This window comes from Protopterus annectens, chromosome 1.part1 (assembly GCF_019279795.1).
Source record: "Protopterus annectens isolate FY-2018-M chromosome 1.part1, PAN1.0, whole genome shotgun sequence".
NCBI lineage: Eukaryota > Metazoa > Chordata > Ceratodontiformes > Protopteridae > Protopterus > Protopterus annectens.
Window position 1 is genome coordinate 657750553 of NC_056726.1, and position 20142 is coordinate 657770694.

The following is a 20142-nucleotide window of genomic DNA, read 5'->3' on the forward strand; positions in this document are numbered from 1 at the left end:
GTGTGTGTGTGTGTGTGTGTGTGTGTGTGTGTGTGTGTGTGTGTGTGTGTGTGTGTGTGTGTGTGTGTGTGTGTGTGTGTGCGTGTAGAGGGCTGATCCATTACCCTTGCAAGGACAACATTTGACTATGATCTGGCTCTTTGTTTCTTCCTCTTGTGTGAACTTGTATGTCCATACATCCATGTGTGAAAATGTGTTACAGGATTGAGGAAAGCTCAGAAGGAACTACAGACAATACCAGAAAGAACCATGGTTATTTATAAAATTAATGGCAGCCTTCTAGTTGTACAGTAGTACAGTACAGCAAAGAGCTTTGTAGTGGAACATTTTTTTTTGTTTGCTTAATTGAACAGTAATCACAGCAAGTGAATCAGCAAGGGCATTGAGGACGAACCAGACTGAAGGTAAGCATTTTTTTAATGTGAATATCACCACATTTGATTTCTTATTTTTGGAGAGGGGGAGGAGGGATGGTGGTTACGCTATTGTGTGTGTGTGTGTGTGTGTGTGTGTGTATGTGGATTTGTTTAAATATTTTGAATCTGAATATTTATGTTCTTTTTTTATTGTACTCTTCTGCCCATTTTTATTTTGGTGGTGTGGGGAGGAGCTAGCTGACCTGTGGATTAAAGTAACTTGCCCTTTCATTTGATAATCATAAATTCTGCCGTTAAGGCTGGCAAGTGAATATTTGTGTAAATAAACTGGAATATTTTTTTTCTTTTTTGGGGGGGACGGTTGGCCAGCTGTGTTGTGGATGAATGTAGATTTTCCTTTTCACTTGGTCAGTTTAAATTCCATCATTAATGTGAATTTGTGTGAATTAATTTGAATATTTCTGCTTTATTTTGGAGGGGGAGTGGAGCTGGCTGTAACTGTATCCTTCATATTATTTTAAAGGTTGATTAGTGTGCAATTGTGTGAAATAAATTGAGTTTTTTTTTGCATGAGGGGTGGCTATCTGTGTTATCCAAACGTATCCTCTTCTTTTGCCCAGCTTAAAGTCTGGTGTGTAGATTAAGGTATACTTAACTTTACAGTTGTATTTGTAAGAAATAAATTGATATTTTTTTTTCTTGGCAGGGGTGGCTAGCTGTGTTGTTAATGAAATAACTGGTGCTCAGTTTAAAGTTGGGCATTAATGGCCAGAGTGCAGTTGAATGAAATAAATTCCAGTATGTGTGAAACACATTTGACACTGTCCCCAGTTTTACATAATGTTCTTGGATTTGCTTAATATGTTTCATCTGCAAGTTACTTTCTTAATGTTTGCTTAGCTTATAGTCTGCCTTTTCGTGACTAGTGTGCATTTGCATGAAATATGTTGCAATCTTTTCTCTCACTCTATTTGTGCAGTATTTGTAAAACCAAGTTGGAACTGCTCCTGATTTTGCAGAATGTCTCCAAGTTTGCTTCATCATGATCTTTTCCTAATACAATTTGGGTTCAAGTGTCCACATAAGCTACCAAATGCTAAAGTACTTGGTTAGCTCTTAGGTGTGTGCTGTCAATGTTGTACTCAACTTTCCAAAGGAGATGATAATGCATTTTTGTCATTTAGCTTTAGTCCATGATTCTGGACACTAGTTATTTGTTTGGGACAAGCCTTTCTGTAGGATGGCTGAGTGTTTTGGGGATTTGATCATTGCCCTTAGCTTGCTCCTTGTTGGTCATAAGTTTGTTTAATTTCTTGATTATTACTTAAAACAGTTGTCAGAGAGGAAGAGGTGTTATAAAAAATCTCCATGGGGGTGGTTAAAAAAAAATTCTGCTCTGAGTGTCAAATATGCTAGGCATGCCATTGCATTTATTGATGTGTTTTTATTCAATTTTTAAACTTAGAGTAAACTAGTCAATTTTAGTCAGCTGCATTAGTCATCTAGAATTTGTGGTCATTAAATCTGATAACTGTGACAGAGTCATTGTTGCAGCTCTGAGAAGATGCACACTGTTAGTTAAAGCTTTAGCTGTTTTTCACTGGCTTTCATTGTCTCTGCCAACTTAACATAATTATCGATTGTACAGGCTCCTAACTATTATTAACTACCTTACCATTCCTGTGTTAAATCAACTGTTTTCCCCTCCATTTTCCCAAATTGCAACTTAATTACTGTTTATATATATATATATATATATATATATATATATATATATATATATATGTAAAGTTTAGGTCATGTATGTGGGCATGGGCAGAATGAGAGATAGTAGTGATTATTGTGTGGGAGAGGATAACCTGCTGCTGTTGTTTCAAGGAAGCTAGTCTTAATGGTTGAAGCCAAACGTTTTTTCCTTAGTTTCTTTGATTTCCTAGTTCAGTGCCACTCGTACCTATATTCAACAGACGCAGATATTTTAATGGAAGTTTTACTGTCAGCAAGACTAGATAATGCCACACCCCCAGCAGTAAGCTAAGGTGCTACCCCTTAATACATAGCCAAGTTAAACTGCTTTAGCTGTTTTTACCGGATCTATATTATATAAACGAACACACAGAATTGCAAACGCTATATAATCGACCAACAATCCCCGAAAACCCAAAATGTCAAACACACAGAGCAGCGATTTTTTCCCAGGGAAAAAAAATCACTGATCCGTAAAAAAAAAAAAAAAAAAAAATCAAAACACAAAATAAAGTGGAGGGCTTCCCTAGGGAAAAAAATCACTGTTCCGTGCTTTTGGTATTTTGCCATTTCGCATTATGAAGTTCAACTACACAGCTTTCACAATTCATTGCATTTGCTAAAATAATGGGGACCTGTTTTTACCTTAGGTAGAGCCCTAGCAATATTTATTTATTTATTATATTGCAAATCAAAACATGTATATTTTCAGTAATTAGACTACAGTAAATTTGGTGGCACTGCGAATGATACTGATGTTACTGCACCAAGTACTGAATTTATTCAAATAATTCAAATACAGTACAAATATGGCTTGTATTCCATATTTCTATATTCTTGAAGTAAATGGAAGGTCAGCCATCTTGTATTTCCTCAGTTGCTAATCTCATAGCACTTGATCTATCCAGGAAATGTATACAATGCTGGAAGTTCATGGGAAAGGATTTGCAAATGTTACACACCTATCTGTGACACAGGCAAATATTTAGCAATGATGGAGGCATCACTTTCACATAAGAACATAGTCTGTGGGCACCAAACACCTTCACAGCACTCCACACAAATACCTGGAAAATTTTTCAGTGAGCCTATAAATCAGTCATTACTTAATCCTCCAAAGTCAGACAAGACTAGGAATCAGTGGAAATTAAATACCACAACATATACTGCCACATCCACAGCTGAGAGTCACCAGAAAAAAAAACTACCCCCAAAGCAGTACATATAAATCCTCTACTAATAAAAATGTACTGGTGATGGATGATTCCATAGTCAGGCTCACTGACGCTACTATTGCAAGGCTGGATAAAAATAGGGTGATGGTAAGTTGTATTTAAGGTGCCTTAGTCCCTGATGTTGCAAGGACCCTCAAGACTCGTAAACTGAAGAGCTATGACTACAACATGGCTGTGGTCCATGTGGGTGTAAACAACCTGGTATGTAAAACCCTAAGGGATATGAAGATAGAGACATTTCTAAGATCTCCATGAATTTCACAAATCCAGGAAAGACCCTGATACTGATCTGTATCCTTCCTTTTCCAAGAATGATATGATTCTGTAGTACAAGAAAAGATGACACATTTTAATAATTGAATAAAGAGTATCACTTGTGGGGGAAGCAGTATGTGTCATTATGGGATGAGTTACTGAATAGCCCTCCTTACTTTGCCAAAGGTGACTTGTACCTGTCATTCCAAGGTTTCAGCAAACTGGCTAAAGCCCTAACTGCTCCTATTGTTCTTTTCTAGGCCAGGCCAATCTAATGGATAACCCAACCTCAAATAGAAAACAAAATCAAGAACCAGACAATATCAGTCTAGCACTGCATATTGTTATGCTTCTAAATAACACATTGCCTGGCCTTAATGCCCTCCTGCATTTGGATTACACTTATGTCTGTTTTACTACAGAAACATGGTTTAAAAGTGCAGAAAACACTCCCTTTGTACCAGGGCTTTGTGTCCCTCATATCATTAAAAAACAATGGGAAGTGTGGTGGAGTATCCATATTTGTTAAAGACCACATTGCCTCAAGGCAGATTCCTAGACACCCACAAACACAATTTATTGAAATATGAGTCACCCTTTATAAAACCAATTATCCAATCATAGCATGTTACAGAACCACACCAATACCCCTGAAAACCATGTTTAATTCCTAAATATTCTAGGTAAACTTCAAATGTACAGTGTAAGAATTGTTAAGACTGTAGAATACTGGAAAGGGTGTGCAATAACTGGAAGAAACTGAAATGAGACTGGAATGAATGTCGTCATCTGTTAATTACCTAGAACTGTGCTAAACAAGTGCCAGTCTCTCCTTTATGTGCCAAAACATCTTGTACCTTTCAGAATATAAGTCTGCAAACACTGTAGTTCAGTTAAGAATGTTTTATTATGTACTGTGGAGGTAGATGCCAACAATATCTAAATCAAATCTTAATGTCCATAGCTTCTGCACTCATATTTATTCCCTCCTGAATAATATAATTAATATCCTGGAATACTGGATATTTGACCTGACTTCTGCACTCACTCTCAAGTGTCTGTACCAAACTTCTATGGACTACACTACAATGGCTTTCTGCTTATCAGTTTGAAGAAACTAAATAACTGTGTCTGAAGTTTCTCTTAATAATACCAAAAGCCTGTAAATGTCTACATGCCTTGGTTAGCCAGGCTTCGTACCATCTAAACAAGATCTGTCTCTACTCAGTGTAATGCACATTCTGTTAGCACATTTTATTCTTACCTGTATTCTTGACTGAAGGTTATTTTCACCGATTGAAAGTGCATTCACTGAAACTGCATTCAAAACGTGAAGGCCTTCTTTAATATGGCTGTATCTGTAGACTTTATTCAAAGAGAATACTGTATTTTTATTTAACAAAATATATTTAAATGAAACCTGATTTTACACACGAGATCTTCATCACTCTTTGAGACTTTAACTACCACCAATAAACTGGTATACGTAAACCTCAAATGTAGGATAAGCTCAAAAATTAATTGATTTCATCGACAAGAACCCTCTGTACCAAATATTCAAAGAGCCTATTAGTGGATAAAATAATTTTGTCCTGGTCCTTACAAGTATAGCATCAATTTGCACTACCAGTATGAGAGTGAATCCAGTTGTACGATCCCACTGATATACCCATCCCCAGTTAAGTCTAACCAAAAACTGGTAATCTTCTTCAACTTCTTCAAAACCACCAAAAGATGTAATACAGTATTGAAGGAGTTCAAATGTACTAACCATCTACAAATCTGTGATGAAGTTTAAACATTCAAGTATAACTGTAACCTCAAAAATGTTGACACATCTAGTAGTTAGTGAATAAGTTCAACAATTAATCTGACAGACCCAATCATAATTAAACAAAATGGGAAGTTCAACACCAAACCAGCCAGGTGATTCACATGCACAAATAAATAAATAATACCAAAAGAAAAAAAAAATCATCTTAGAACGTTCAGCAGAACTAAATCAAGCTCAACATCAAAAAAATATCAAAAGGACTGAAAAATGCCATCAGGAAAACAAAGACACGCCATGACTTTAGACTAGCATGACATGCTAAGGGTAACTGCAATCCTTCTTTACTTATGTGAGACAATTAAAAAATAATACCAACATGCTCTAAAATTATTAAAAATGAGACCACCTACTCAGATATTACAACCTAACTAAGTCAGTGTAAATAACATACGCGGATGCCTGCTGAACAGCATTAAAAATGCAGTGGCGGACCTGTTCCTACAACTAATCATCCTGAGTTTAGCCACTGGCTTTGTTCCTGAGGTATGGCACACAGCAGTTGTGTTGCCACTTTACAAGGGCAGCCCCACCATGGACCCCAGAAGCATAGGACTCATTAGGCTGACATGTTTCATCTACAAGGGCATGGAATGGGTTAAATCCTAAAGAAAGGCATCGCTGAGACCATTGACTGGTTTCAGAACCATGGCCTTAAGCTCAAAGCCAAAAAATGTGTCATCATCTCCTTTGGGAAAAACCCGGTTCCCATAAATTACCACATCGATGGTAATCCACTGAACACAGAAGGCATTATAAGTGATGTGGGAACACAGGTTGACAGCACCCTCTCTTTTGACAACTATATTGCTACTGTGGTCAGAAAGTCCTTCTATGTGGCACATCTCATTACTAAGGGTTTTGCATCCAGGAAGAAAAAGGTCATTGTCTCCCTCTACTCTTCCCTCATTAGGCCAATCATTGAGTACAATGCCCCATTTGGCATGTACCTCACTAAATACCTGCAACAACTGAAGAGGCCGCTAAAGTACCTCACAAAGAGGATCCTAGGCCTTAAACATTGTCCTATATGGACAGACTAAAAAAAACTCCAACTATTCTATGTCTCATATTGCCTACTTAGAGGCAATCTCTGGTTGACTTAGCCATGTCTGACCGAGCTCTGTTAGAAATGCTACATCTGAAGAAATATCAATCCCTCCAAACCACATGCTCCAGAGACCTCAACCTCATTACCACAATCAACAGAACATGCTGGAGGGACAGGTTTATAACCCAGAGGCTACCCATGCTATGGAAAAGGTTTCCCATACATGTCAAGCAGAGCACCTCACTGGCCCTCTTCAAGAGAAACCTTGATGAGTGGATGGGAAATAGAAAATTTACCCCAGGGATCACTCCAGTGGCTTTTCTCAACAGAGGCACTGGGAACTAAGGTTGGGTGGCACAGTGCCAGGGTAATCCTATGGGTTAGGCTTGAAAAGGCTCCAGGGCCATTAGCCTAGTACACACCTATGAACCTATGGTGCCAGAAGCATGACCTCAAACTGAATTCCAAAAAATGCATAATTGTCACATTATTAACAATGTACTAAGCATGCAATCAGTTGTGAGGGACTTGGGCACCCAGGTTGATAGTAACCTGACATTTGACCACCACATTGCCTCCATTGTAAGGAAGGATTTCTACATGGCCCATCTGATAAATAAGGGTATTTTCATCCATGAATAAGGAGGTTATAACATCCCTGTATTCCTCCCTTATCAGACCCATTATCGAGTACAATGCCACCTTCAGCATGTACCTTACCAAGCACATGCAGCAGTTGGAGAGATCACAGAGGATCCTGACCAGGAAAATCCTGCGTCTCAAACACCTATCTTATACAGACAGGCTAAAAGCCCTCATATAGCTCATACAGACTGTTCAGAGGTGACCTGTGTCTGGCATACAAGGCATTCTCAGTCCCAGCCTTGATGGAGTTGCTGCATATCCGTAAGACAAACTCTACTCACACAACCCACACACAAGGCCTTAACCTGGTCTGTGGCATTAATAGAACTTGTTGGTTGGATAGATTTGTGTCCCAAAGACTCCCCTGTCTGTGGAATAGACTCCCTCTCCATGTCAAACAGAGTACCTCTATAGCCTTCTTTAAGAGGAACTTGGATGACTGGATGGGAAACAGAAAACCCAACTGGGATCCCACCTATGTCCCTGCTGGACAGGGGAAACAGGTGCTGACTTTGAGGGAACTTGGGTGTAATTCTTGGATAGGCTTATAAGGCCCTCTGGGCCTATAGCCTAGTATTATCCTATGAACCTATGTATCCTATGAACCTATACTCCAAGTCAGCAGACAGCATTATACTCTAAAAGTATATTTTTTTATGTACACCTTACTTAGGCTTTTAAAGATAAGAAAGTTGGAAAAATGCAAGACTGTTGACAAAGGATCATTAATAGGGCAACATAAAAGGGATGTGTTTGAGGATTTGGGAGAGGATAGGTAAATTTTTATGGGGATAGACCCCCTTTTTTAGATTACATCTATACGGGAAGATGAAGAATGAAAAGGGTAATAAGGGAAGGAATAGAGCAGAGATAAAAGTATTGATTGAAATATAAATACAGACAATGTTGTTAGTCGCTCACAAGGTTGATTCACAAATGAAAGATAAGAACAAATGATGGGGAATGAGAGGCATGGGGCATAAGACCATCATCAATCCCACCCCAGTCTAAAGTTTCTCAGGAGTAGCCCTGTCTAGATGATTTAGGGCAGAGAGAACCGGCTAGTAGAAGGATTGAGCCTCTCTAGCTAGGAGGATGTGAGTCAGTGAAGGGTACTATCATATGAGCCCTACTACTTCTCCACAGCCCTCTCCGATCTTTATGAATACATTCAGGCCAATAAAGCCAAACTTCACTAGTTGTAGAGATGCCATATTTTGGACTTTTTGTGACCTCATCAGTACAGCATAAGTGGATTGTTTGGTAACACTTTAGAAAGACAGGGCTTAAAACACAGCTGATGCCTATAAACATTAAGGCGCATGCTAAATTTCCTAAACAACATCCATGCAAATGGTAAAAAGGTTACACAGGCAAACTATTTCGTAAATTGCAAGAAAGACTCAATCATGTCAGTCTTCACTGTGCAATACCTTAAACCTCCTGTAGTGGTGGCCCATGGGATATATGTAAATGATCCCTTAAGGACATACAGTGTTTCAGCTACATGGCTTCTGAATGCCCGTGAATTTTTATTTTTATTTTAAGTCTTTGTTGGTACATTCAGGTCAATAAAGCCAAATATGCCATGTTTCAGACACATTGCTGATTGCTTATTTGATGAAATGTGTAAAGCTCAAAATGTGCCATTGCAACAGCAGTATACAGCTATTCAAATGTTATACATAGCTTTGCAGTTCTTTAAAATAATTACAGAATAAATGGAAAAAAAAACAGAAAAGTTTGCCATAACCTCCGCAGGGTCTATCTATCCTTAACAATTTTTATACATTTTAATATTGCAGAAATTCTTCCACACATTCAGCATGCTGGGGTTGCACCACCTCCACATATCATCATACCTATGCCTACATTGCTCCCCAATCTCTGGATACCAGGTAACTCGCTCAGCGCATCTCCAAAGTCAGCCTCTTTATCAATCTTTTTAAATGAACCACCAGTTACATTTTTGAATCTGGCATGATATTACCTGATGTACAGATAAAGAAAGGTTTTCATTTCTTTCAGACACCAGCTTCGGACCTTGCTCTAAGCTGTCACAGAAGTGGGCATTTTTATAGCTAAGTTCAAGAAAAAAATGATGCCCGTGGTATGAAAGTGAAACTCCTAGGTTGGGAACAACACCCACTACAATGTGATATCTTCAGTTCTGACAGCTACCAGATTGTGATCCTACCTGCAAGTACCTGGCAGGGCAGCTTGTACATAATCAGTGCAAATGCACATGCATGAGCTTGTCACAGAGGTGCAAAGCTACTTATGACATTTACTACACCTGCATATGTGCGTAGTAATGTGATTGATAGAGCTATGTACTGTCAAATCTTATTTGCATACAAATATCATAACTTGTGTAAAATGTGCTGAAATTTTCTGTGTCACCATTTCCTGCTACACTGTTTACAGTGCTTCTGTGAAGATTGCTGGCAAGTCAGAATTAAAGTCAGCAGAAGGACTGAGTTTGTAACATTGCTGTTTGTTGAGAAATCTTCACAAATGGTTTCTAAAGTACTGGCAAGGTAAAACTATGTAACTGAATTTTTTAAAATAATTACAGCTGAGTGTGCCTCCAGGCATTTCTGTAGGTACCTCCTACTGCACCTCTAGGCATAAAATACTGCCTGCCCATATTTGCATGAATAATTCCAAAACCATGTTACATGCAAGGTATCAGAATATGTTATCTTGAAGCATACATGGTGGCAAACACAACTGTATTGATATTTGACCTCTGTTAATGAGTATTATATAGAAATGTAAGGTGATAACTTCATTTTTTTCAAGGCTCAGGCCACATCCACTGGGATTTAAAGGAACACACTCAGAAGAGCTGCACTGGAGGGAATGAGTTAAGCATGAAATATAGTGACATTACTGGGTACAACTGTCTTTCCATGTTCTGTACTTAAAAATTAGTCCACTTTATTTATTACAGATTTTGATACCTGGTAATGGCCATGCACAGAACCAAGCTGTATACACCGTCCTAGTTCAGTAGTGTCAGTTTAACAGGTAGCACGCACACCTTTGATGTAATGGCTTTGGGTCACACTAGGTATTTGGGTTGCTGACTCTGCAGCCCAGCATAATGGGTGTGTTGTACTTCACATGAGACATTAAACTCCGGCCCCATCTGCTTCAGTTGGTAGTAACCCAAGTGTATGTAAAAGATCCTATAGCACCTACAAGTAGTGTTGGGGACATTCTGCAATGCTCTTGCCAAATCTCCGCTGGTAGTATAAATGCCACTGCAGGTCTCCTCCAAAAAGAAGCCATTAATCTAATGGGACTAGCTTGGTCATCAAAGGATAAATAAATACGATGTTGAGATAGAGTTGTAAAAGGTTCAGAGGTATTTAACCATCTTTAAAGGAAATAAAGCACAAGGACCTGATGGGCTGTCTCTCATAACCTTCAGAAATCCAAGCAGTGTGTTGGAGAATTCCATGATGGATATCTTTGGTATATCATTGGCTAGTGCAGAAGTACCATATTACTGGAAGTCAGCAATTGTGTTAACCTTGTATAAAGAGGGATGCAAAAAAAAAAATCCTAGGAACTGCAATTTTCTTAGCTTGACAACAGTGACAGAGAATCCTGACAGGAATACTCTTAACATTTCTAGACAACAATCCCCAAGACAAGAGCCAACATGGGCTCATGGCCAGAAGAAACCAGCAGTCAAAACTGGAAGAGATTTATCACTTGATTACAGGTTCACTACATACAGAAAACCAGTGACCACAGATTACCATTTTGTATTAAAAAAGAAAATTTTACTTTATCGTGGTTCAGCTTCTTTATTCCAGCTACCTTCCTACTGGGCACCTGTGTTTCAACATGTTCAACTTCTGGGCTGGTTTGGATTTATTTGTTTGTTGCTTGTGTATCTAATGATGGTGGAAGGTACTGTGAACATTGCAGAGGATGCAACAGTTGGTGTAAATGTGGAAAGCAGACTTCTGAATTTGCTGACAAATCAAGACAATTCACTGCTACAATCAGGTACTTTTAATATGAACTCCGAGACTGTTAATACTAACAACATCAATGAAACTGAGATACGCAATTTGAAAAGAAATGTGGAGAATGATTTGTATAGGTTTAAGCGGCTCCAGAGCCAACGGTTCCATTTTGAAGCCTGCTTAAACTTAAATGTTATACCAAGGGGACTCGGAGTACTTAATATGCCCACATATGGAAACACCTACCCTACTTTGTTAGCCCAGTGGCAACAAATCAATCTTAACACCAGTAAAGCATATATAAAATTGTTGCTGGACTTTTTCAAGCCAGTGGAACAAGAGCTTAATGAAAAGATATTTCAGCAACAACACAAACTGTCTGTGCTTTATGGGGAAACAGCTGCTGAAGTTTTCATGCATGAACTAATTGATAAGATACTTCGCCATGAAACCAGACTGCTTGAGCAAAAGAAAAAGAAACTGTGTAGGGATCTAACAGATTTCACCAACCAGCATGCCTTTATTTGGCCGAAACCTGCACAGTCTGCAGAGCAGTCTAATACCAACCACAATCTAAGATCTATGAGAGAAATCAATGGGCAGTCAGAGGTACCACCAACAGCCTACCAGCAGAGGAGAGGGTGAGTTCAATCATATAAGCGGCATGAGAGACAGGGAGTGGAGCATCGGGTACAGTCTAAAGAGACGACCAATGCACTTGGGGAGGAAGAGGACACAACGAATCAACAGCCAGGAGGGAGTGTCATTTCACCAAATGAGGTTCCTTCCATCTATTCTATACCGATGGAAGTGCCATCATCTTCAGCAACCAATAATAAGGCAACAACTGCCTCCACAACTACAGCCATGGTAAGAAGGAAGATTAATATGGAAGGAGGACAACAATAGGTTTTTACTGTTCTACCCCTACCGTTCCGAGCAGGGAGAAGAAAATCTGTGGAACAAGACATCTACAGAAATGGAAAGAAGCACCAGGTCAGTTACAAACTCACACTTTGAAGAAAATGTGGGGGTATGGGCAGGAGAGTTAATATGGAATATTTCCAAATAAGAACTGTCTACAACTGAGACTTCTTTATTAAACAGAGGTTTAAATGTTATACCTTCGACTAAAATGGACATTAGTGAATTTCTGTTATGCCTACGTATGTTTACTAGAAATGTAAGAGTGAAACAACAATTTGGAAATGGCAATGAGGCAAGGGATGTTCAGTTTAAGAAAAACAGTCTGTATGTGCCAATATTGCTGCATAATACAGAAATCTTAAAAGCTTGTGAAAATGCCATTTATAGCACAGGAAACAATAGTTTTTTAGAAGAAGGAAAGTATAATTTGACAAAGAGTGAGCACAAAGCATTGTGTGACTTGCAGACTAATGATAGCATAGTTATAAGACCTGCGGACAAAGGGGGACCAGTGGTGATATTGAATGCTGACTTTTATAATGCAGCTATGCAAGAAATGTTACTGGATCCAAATGTAAATGTTGAAGTACCAACAACAATTGTGTTTGAAATGAGTGAACAGATTGCCAGTACCTTATATGAATGCATGTGTATGGAACTATTAAGTAAAGATCTTTTTAATTATTTTACTGTTGAAAATCCACTCATACCTCAAATCCATGGTCTCCCCAAGATACACAAAGACCCATGTAACCAGAAATTTAGACCTATAGTAGCAGGGACAGGATGGCTAACAGAACCCATCTCAATATACCTGGATAAGGAATTGAAGACAGCACTCAATGAATATGCATATGTCTTGAAAGACACAGAACAGTTTTTAGTGGACCTTTATGGGGCAGTGAAGCAAATGGGAACAGCAGATATGGGGATGCTGGCCACACTAGATGTAGTGTCTTTATTTACCAGTATACCCAATGACCAGAGGATAAGCATGGTGAAATCAGTGTTGACAAGGTAGGGAAAGTTCTCTAATACCAAGATAGACTTTCTCTGTATGTTACTAGAATTGGTACTAGAGCACAGCATATTTATGTTCAATGGCATATGCTGTAAGCAGTTGTCAGGGGTTGCCATGGGCACAAGTTGTGCTAACACATATGCAAACCTGGTTAACTGGGAATATGAACATCTGTTAAGTAATCCACAAATAGCCTTTTATAGGCATTTCATAGATGATCTTTTTATTTTTTGGAAAGGTGATGGTGAACAACTTAAATCCCTGTATGCACATTTAAATACTACTAGTGACTTTTTAAAGTTTACGATGAACTGCTCTGAAATGAGTTTAGACTTCCTGGACGTTACCATATACAGAGAAAATGACCAATGGTCTATGAAATTACATAGGAAACAATGCTACAGACCATCTTTTCTACACAGAAACAGTATGCATAATCCTAGGATTTTTCCTAACATAATCAGAGGTCAGGCAATGACAACATCTCGCCTATGTTGTCAAGAGGAAGTGTATAGAAATTAGTTAAATAAGCTAAGAACAGGTTTCATTAATAGGGGGTATAGTGAACATGAAACTGATAAGGTGTACTGTAATGTACACAAAGAAAGGAAAGGTAAAGCTAAGTCCTACTACTCTGATAGAGCAGGTAGTGACAGGGTAGGTATCAGGAACAGTGTATTATCACACATTCCGATGGTTTTACCATATACAAGAGACGTGAAAAGGTTTGAAACCATCATACGACAAAATTGGCATATGTTGTTAGTAGATGAGGATACTACCAACATAGTGGGTGGACAACCACATTTTGCATTTAGAAATAAGAAAAATCTGAAACAGCAGCTTTGCTACCCAAGGATACCTACTCTGATGGATAGCACAGTGAATGGTACCCATACATGTGGAAAATACACACAGTGCATTTATATAGATGAATCAAGGTTTTTCAAGCACCCTGAAACAGGGCGTCTATGGGAGCTAAGGAATTCTGCTGATTACAATACTAAGACTGTAGTATATGTAGCTCACTGCACAACGTTTCCATTTCTATCTTGGCAAAACTAACCGTCACCTTAGGGAACGGATAAGAGATCACCTTTACTGTACTAGAAAAGGGCAACTGCATAGTGCTTTGGTTAAGCATACATTGGATAAAGGAGATGACCATATATTTTTATTTCAGGTTTTACACATTCAGAATGTCAGCAATAGGATGGGGGACATAGTCAGTACTGAAAATATGGAAGTAAAATGGATTTTGCGTTTAGGAGCACACAGAGGTATGGGTTTGAATGATAGTGTTCCATTGAAGCCAGTGCTAAAATTTAGAAGGTTAAAATAAAATAAATAATAACAACACTATCTTAACAAGAGAAGACTACATAAACACATGCAGGGCTTTGGGTCAATATGACAGTATTTCTTGAGCTGCTTCTAGCATAGATATCACTAAAGACAAGTATTTGTTGAGATGTATGTTTAAATCACATGTATTTACTATGTGGACAGCATGTATATTTAATAGGCAGAATATATGTATTAAGTTGTTGAGTGTGTACTGCTTATATTTTTATATAAATGTACATATATTTTTATGCTTATATCCACACACATAAGCAGTTACTAAATGGGGAACATGAGTATATGTATTTATTCACTGACTTTTTATGTATTTTATTTATATTCATCCACATGTTCTTGTTTTTACATTTTGTGCATGTGTTTTTTAAACAGTGTTCTTCTTACTTCAGCAATTAACTAAAGGCAAAACGTAACCATAGTAATTAATTGATTGCTGAGTGCTGAATTAACTTTGAGTGGTATGATTGGTTGTTTTAGTAATGAATTAAAGTATTTAAGTGCTGTTGCTGTTTGAATAACCTGTCTGATGAAGCAATGGTTACCATTGTGAAAGTGCTCACCATTTTGTATTAAAAAAGATTTTACTTTGTCATGGTTCAGCTTCTTTATTCCAGCTACCTTCCTACTGGGCACCTGTGTTTCAACATTTTCAATTATTATTAATAATCTTACGCAAATGTTGACAGATTGTTATTTCTAAATATTTTAGTTCTTTTCCTTCCCATTTATATTTATGTTTAAACATACTATCTAGTAATTGATTTAATACTAAAGTTTCAATTTTATTATTATTAAATTTCAGCAGCGATGCTTGTTGAAACTTTTCGATTTCCTCATCTTTTCCTTCAATTAAATAAATTAACTTTCATATAGTTAGTAACATGTCATCTGCAAAAGCTTTAGTTTATATTGACAATCCTTGTTAATTGAGAATTCATCATTTTTTTTGCTTCTTAAACTATTAGCTAAGTGTATGGGAAATAATGCAAATAGTACAAGAGACAAGGGACACTCTTGTTTGTGCCTTTATTTAAATGAATTTTAATATATTGTTTGGAGTCTCTATATAGGTTTTTTAATATTCAAATAAATTGTTCTGGAAATGCAAAGGCTTTTAAAGTTGTAAACAAGTAGATCCAATCGACAGAATCAAAAGCTCATGTCAGTATCTAAGTTAATTAGGGGCAATTTCTTTATAATTCCTTTGATAAATCCAAGCTAGTTACTACCTTTTTATATTATTATAAGTTAATCTATTGACTATATAAATCCTGTCTGATCTTTATTAATGAATTATCTACTATATCTCTTAATCATGTCACTAAGATGGATGTAAATATTTTATAGTCTACATCTAATAATGAAATAGGTCTATATGAGGCAAGCAACTTATTATCGTTTCTTTGTTTCTATATAGTTCAGATCACAGAAATGTTCCATGAGGGAGGCATTATTTTATTACTCTAAATTATCGTGAAAATGTTACACAGTAATTCTAAAATATTTGAAGGAAGCAGCATATATCATTCCATACTTAAACCATCTAACCCTGGAGATTTACCATTTTCCCTTTTTAAAGCTTCTTAAACATATATTAGGGTAATAGGCTTATTCAGCAGATGGCGCAGTGGTGCTGAAGTAGCATTGCCGCCTCACAGCAAGAGGTTCTCTGGTTAAATTCTCAGCTGGAGTGGTTTCAGTGTGGAGTCTGCATGCTTGCGTTCATGTGGGTTTTCTCTGGGTACTCCGGTTTCCTCCCATGTTACAAAAACATGCGTCTGGAGCATTTCTCCCTGGGCATCCACTAAAATTGGCTTTTTTCCAAGTTGGACTTCCTGGTAAAAGCAAAATATTAGTTTAAGGGTGTGCACACTTATGCAACCAGCTTATTGTAAGTTTTTTATTTTTTATATTTTTCCCCTAACAGATTTGTTTGTTTTTCAATTGAATTGGACAGGTTATAGGTTACATCAAATGTAAGAAAAGTTTTGAAATGATTTATTGTGGTCTCATTTTTTTATATCACAAAAATCTGGCATTTTAACAGGGGTGTGTAAACTTTTTATATCCACTGTATATATATATATATATATATATATATATATATATATATATATGTATATATATATATATATATATATATATATATATATATATGTATATATATATATATATATATATATATATAAATATATAAATGTGTGTGTGTACCATATTAGTTGGATCTGACATTCAGTTAATCCACCAATGCACATACTAAGCAAAGTTAAACAAAATAAAATCCTTTACTTATATAGTCTTAAAGTTACCAGTTCTACTGCTTATAATTTAATGACACTCTCTTACAGGAAGTATTTAATATTTAGAAATTATTTTAGGTTTGATCCTCGGCTGGGGTGCCTTCTGTGCGGCGTTTGCATGTCCTCCCTTTGGTCGCGTGGTTTTCTTCCGGGTGCTCCGATTTCCTATTTACATATGTTGTGAAACTTAAAGTTGAATACAGACATTTGATAAATATATTGTTTCAGAAAATAAAAGTCCTGCAATAAAAGAATAGCATGCACTTCTGTTTTAAGTTTTCCTGGATTTCAGTTCACTGTGTCTCTTGAGGGATATACTATTTTAATCCATTTCTGCAATATTATTAAGAATTTTGTTTTTGTTAACAAAAGTGGATGCCTTTGCCAGTAAGTCAAATATTTTAGTTCCTCCAGAAAGATATAGTTTGATCTTTGCAGGAAATACCCAAGTGGCTTTAATATTGTTCTTTTTAAGTTCTTTAATCAGTGGTAAGCAGGATTTTATTTTACTCATCAATTTACTGGAGTAACCATTGTCAAATCTAACTACATGTTCATCTATTTTAACAGATGGGCTGGACTATGCAGTTTTTATCTTTTTTCTAAGATGGACATAAACTTAACTATAATTGAATGTGATGGCGATTTTTCATTCTTGAAGGTGCTCTTTTCTCTGAGATTAATTCTCTTCTTAATTAGTGTGGAACCACTCACAGAAGGAAATGCACCTTGTTTTTTCCCTGTTATTTTGCTTACAGTAATGCTAGCTTTTCAAACAATATGCATTACTCAAGTAGTTCTAAATGTTTAAGACTTTATAAACAGAAATGTATTACAATTATACTGCATTCTTTTCATATACATATCATAAATGAAACAGTGCAGAATTATTCCTATCATATCTAATGTCTTCTGACACATAACTTTCCCATTATCTTATTTTTACTTATTTTACATTTGTTGACCAGGAATAGTCAGACTGAGCTGAAAATAACCCTTTGTCAGCAGGGGCCTGGGGAGCAAAGCTCCAAAACATTATACAGTACAATGAGAAATAAAAATTTACAGAAGCAAATATTTGAAAAAATGATAATCTCAAGTGTAAACAGCATTAAACTAATATAATATATTTACAAGTCATCATTAATATGCAGAAAATGTGAGAAGAGACATAATCATACAGTCTTAAAATATTAGTTCAATATAAACATTTGCGGTAATTCAATAAGCCTTACATGGAGCAAATTTCTGTGTAGGAATAGAGGTAAGGCTTGAACACAGAACATGGCCACTGAGCAATGCAGGAAACAATGCTCGGGGTAGGCATGAGCATTCTGACACTGTGTGGACATGGAGGTGACAACAGAATGCAAATCAGCTAATCTTCTGGTAAAAAACATGCAAATGAGGTGATTTTGCAATCCAGGAAGCTTAAAGGCACCAGTGTAGGTGCTGTTTAAGGCGGATAAATGTACATGGTTACAAATTGTGTACTGGAGAATCAAAATTAAACAGGGGCTGTAACAGCCCAAATAAAAGGTTGTACAAGGGCAGTGGGCATGGAATTGGCTAAAACTATGGTCAGTGATGTAAAAACTCAATGCAATATAATAAAAATTAAACTTTTTTTTAAGACATATGCCACTTTTAAGTGGCGGGCGGCCATGAGCAGACATGCTAATTTGCAAAAATATAAATAAATAAAAATGAAAAATATGATATTTAAAAATTTTTAGATTTTTCCATTATAGTGGCCAGCATGCAGACTCATACAATGGCAGATTATAGTTGTTGTTAAGGACATAGGCTTTGGTCTAGTGAACTGGCATCACACCTGAGTACCCTGTTCAATCACAGTCTCATTTCAGGCTTTGTTCCTACCGAATTACACACTGCTATGGTCATTTCACTTTACAAAGGGGGAGCAAATACAGACCTGGGAACTACCACCCTATTAGCCTGACGAGTCTGATATGTAAGGCTATGGAGCACATCATCATGGACCTTATAAATAAGGATATAGGGAATCTCCAAACCCTGGACCCCATGCAGTTTGGGTTTGTGAAAGGTAGATCATGCCTGCTCAACCTGATAGACTTCTTCAAGTCTGTCACCAGAACTGTGGATGAAGGCAAGGTAGTTCATACAGCCTACCTAGATCTTGCCATGGCCTTCAACACCATCCCTCACTTAGGAATCATAGATAGACTCACTATACTAGGCATAAATTCCTATGTCACAAGATGGGTTGCTAACTGGCTCACTGATAGAACCCACACTGTGAAAGTAGCAGACTCCAAATCTGACTACCAACCAGTTACAAATGGTGTCCCACAGGGATCGGTCCTAGGTCCTCTCCTGTTTGGCATCTATGTCTCTGAAGTTCAAGCCAACACAAAGGGACTCTGGCTGACCAAGTTTGCAGATGATTGCAAACTGGGAGCCATTATTGATTCTCCAACTGATGTAGACATTCTACAAAAAGGCCTCACTGACACCAATGACTGGTGCCAGAACCATGGCCTTAAGCTCAATCCCAAAAAGTGCATTGTTATTCCCTTTGGGAAAAATTTGGTGACTATGAACTACCCACTAAACACCGAAGATGTAATAAGAGACCTGGGGACATAGGTTGACAGCAACCTCTCCTTTGAAAACCACATTGCCACTTTAGTCAGAAAGTCCTTCTATGTGGCACATCTCATTACAAAAGGTTTCTCATCCAGGAAGAAAGAAGTCATAATCCCTCTCTACTCGTCCCTCATTACAACTGTTATAGAATACAATGCCTCATTTGTTATGTACCTCACTAGACACCTACAACAACTGGAAAGGCCACAAAAATACCTCACTAAAAGGATCTTAGGCCTTAGACACATGCTCTATATGGACAGACTCAAACAACTCTAGCTATACTGTGTCTCTTATTGCCTACTTAGAGGCGATCCTTGCTTGACTTACAAAGTCATATCTGACCCAGAGCTGCTAGATATGCTACACCTAAAGAAATCCCAATCCCTCCATGCCACACACTCCAGGGACCTAAACCTCATTACCACAATAAACAGAGCATGCTGGAGGGACAGGTTCCTAACCCAGAGACTTCCCATACTCTAGAACAAACTTCCCATTCATGTCAAGAAAAGCACTTCACTGGCCCTCTTTAAAAGAAATCTTGACAAGTGGATGGGCAATAGAAAGTTCACCTCAGGGATCACTTCAGTGGCTTGCTTGACTGGGGCACTGGAAACTAACTTTGGGCGGCATAATGCCAGGGAAAATTCTTGGGCTAGGCTTATATAGGCTCCAGGGCCATTAGCCTAGTACACATCTATGAACCTTCTTCTTCTTTCGGCTTTTCCCAGTTAGGGGTCGACAAAGTGGATCACCTGTTTCCATTTCTTCC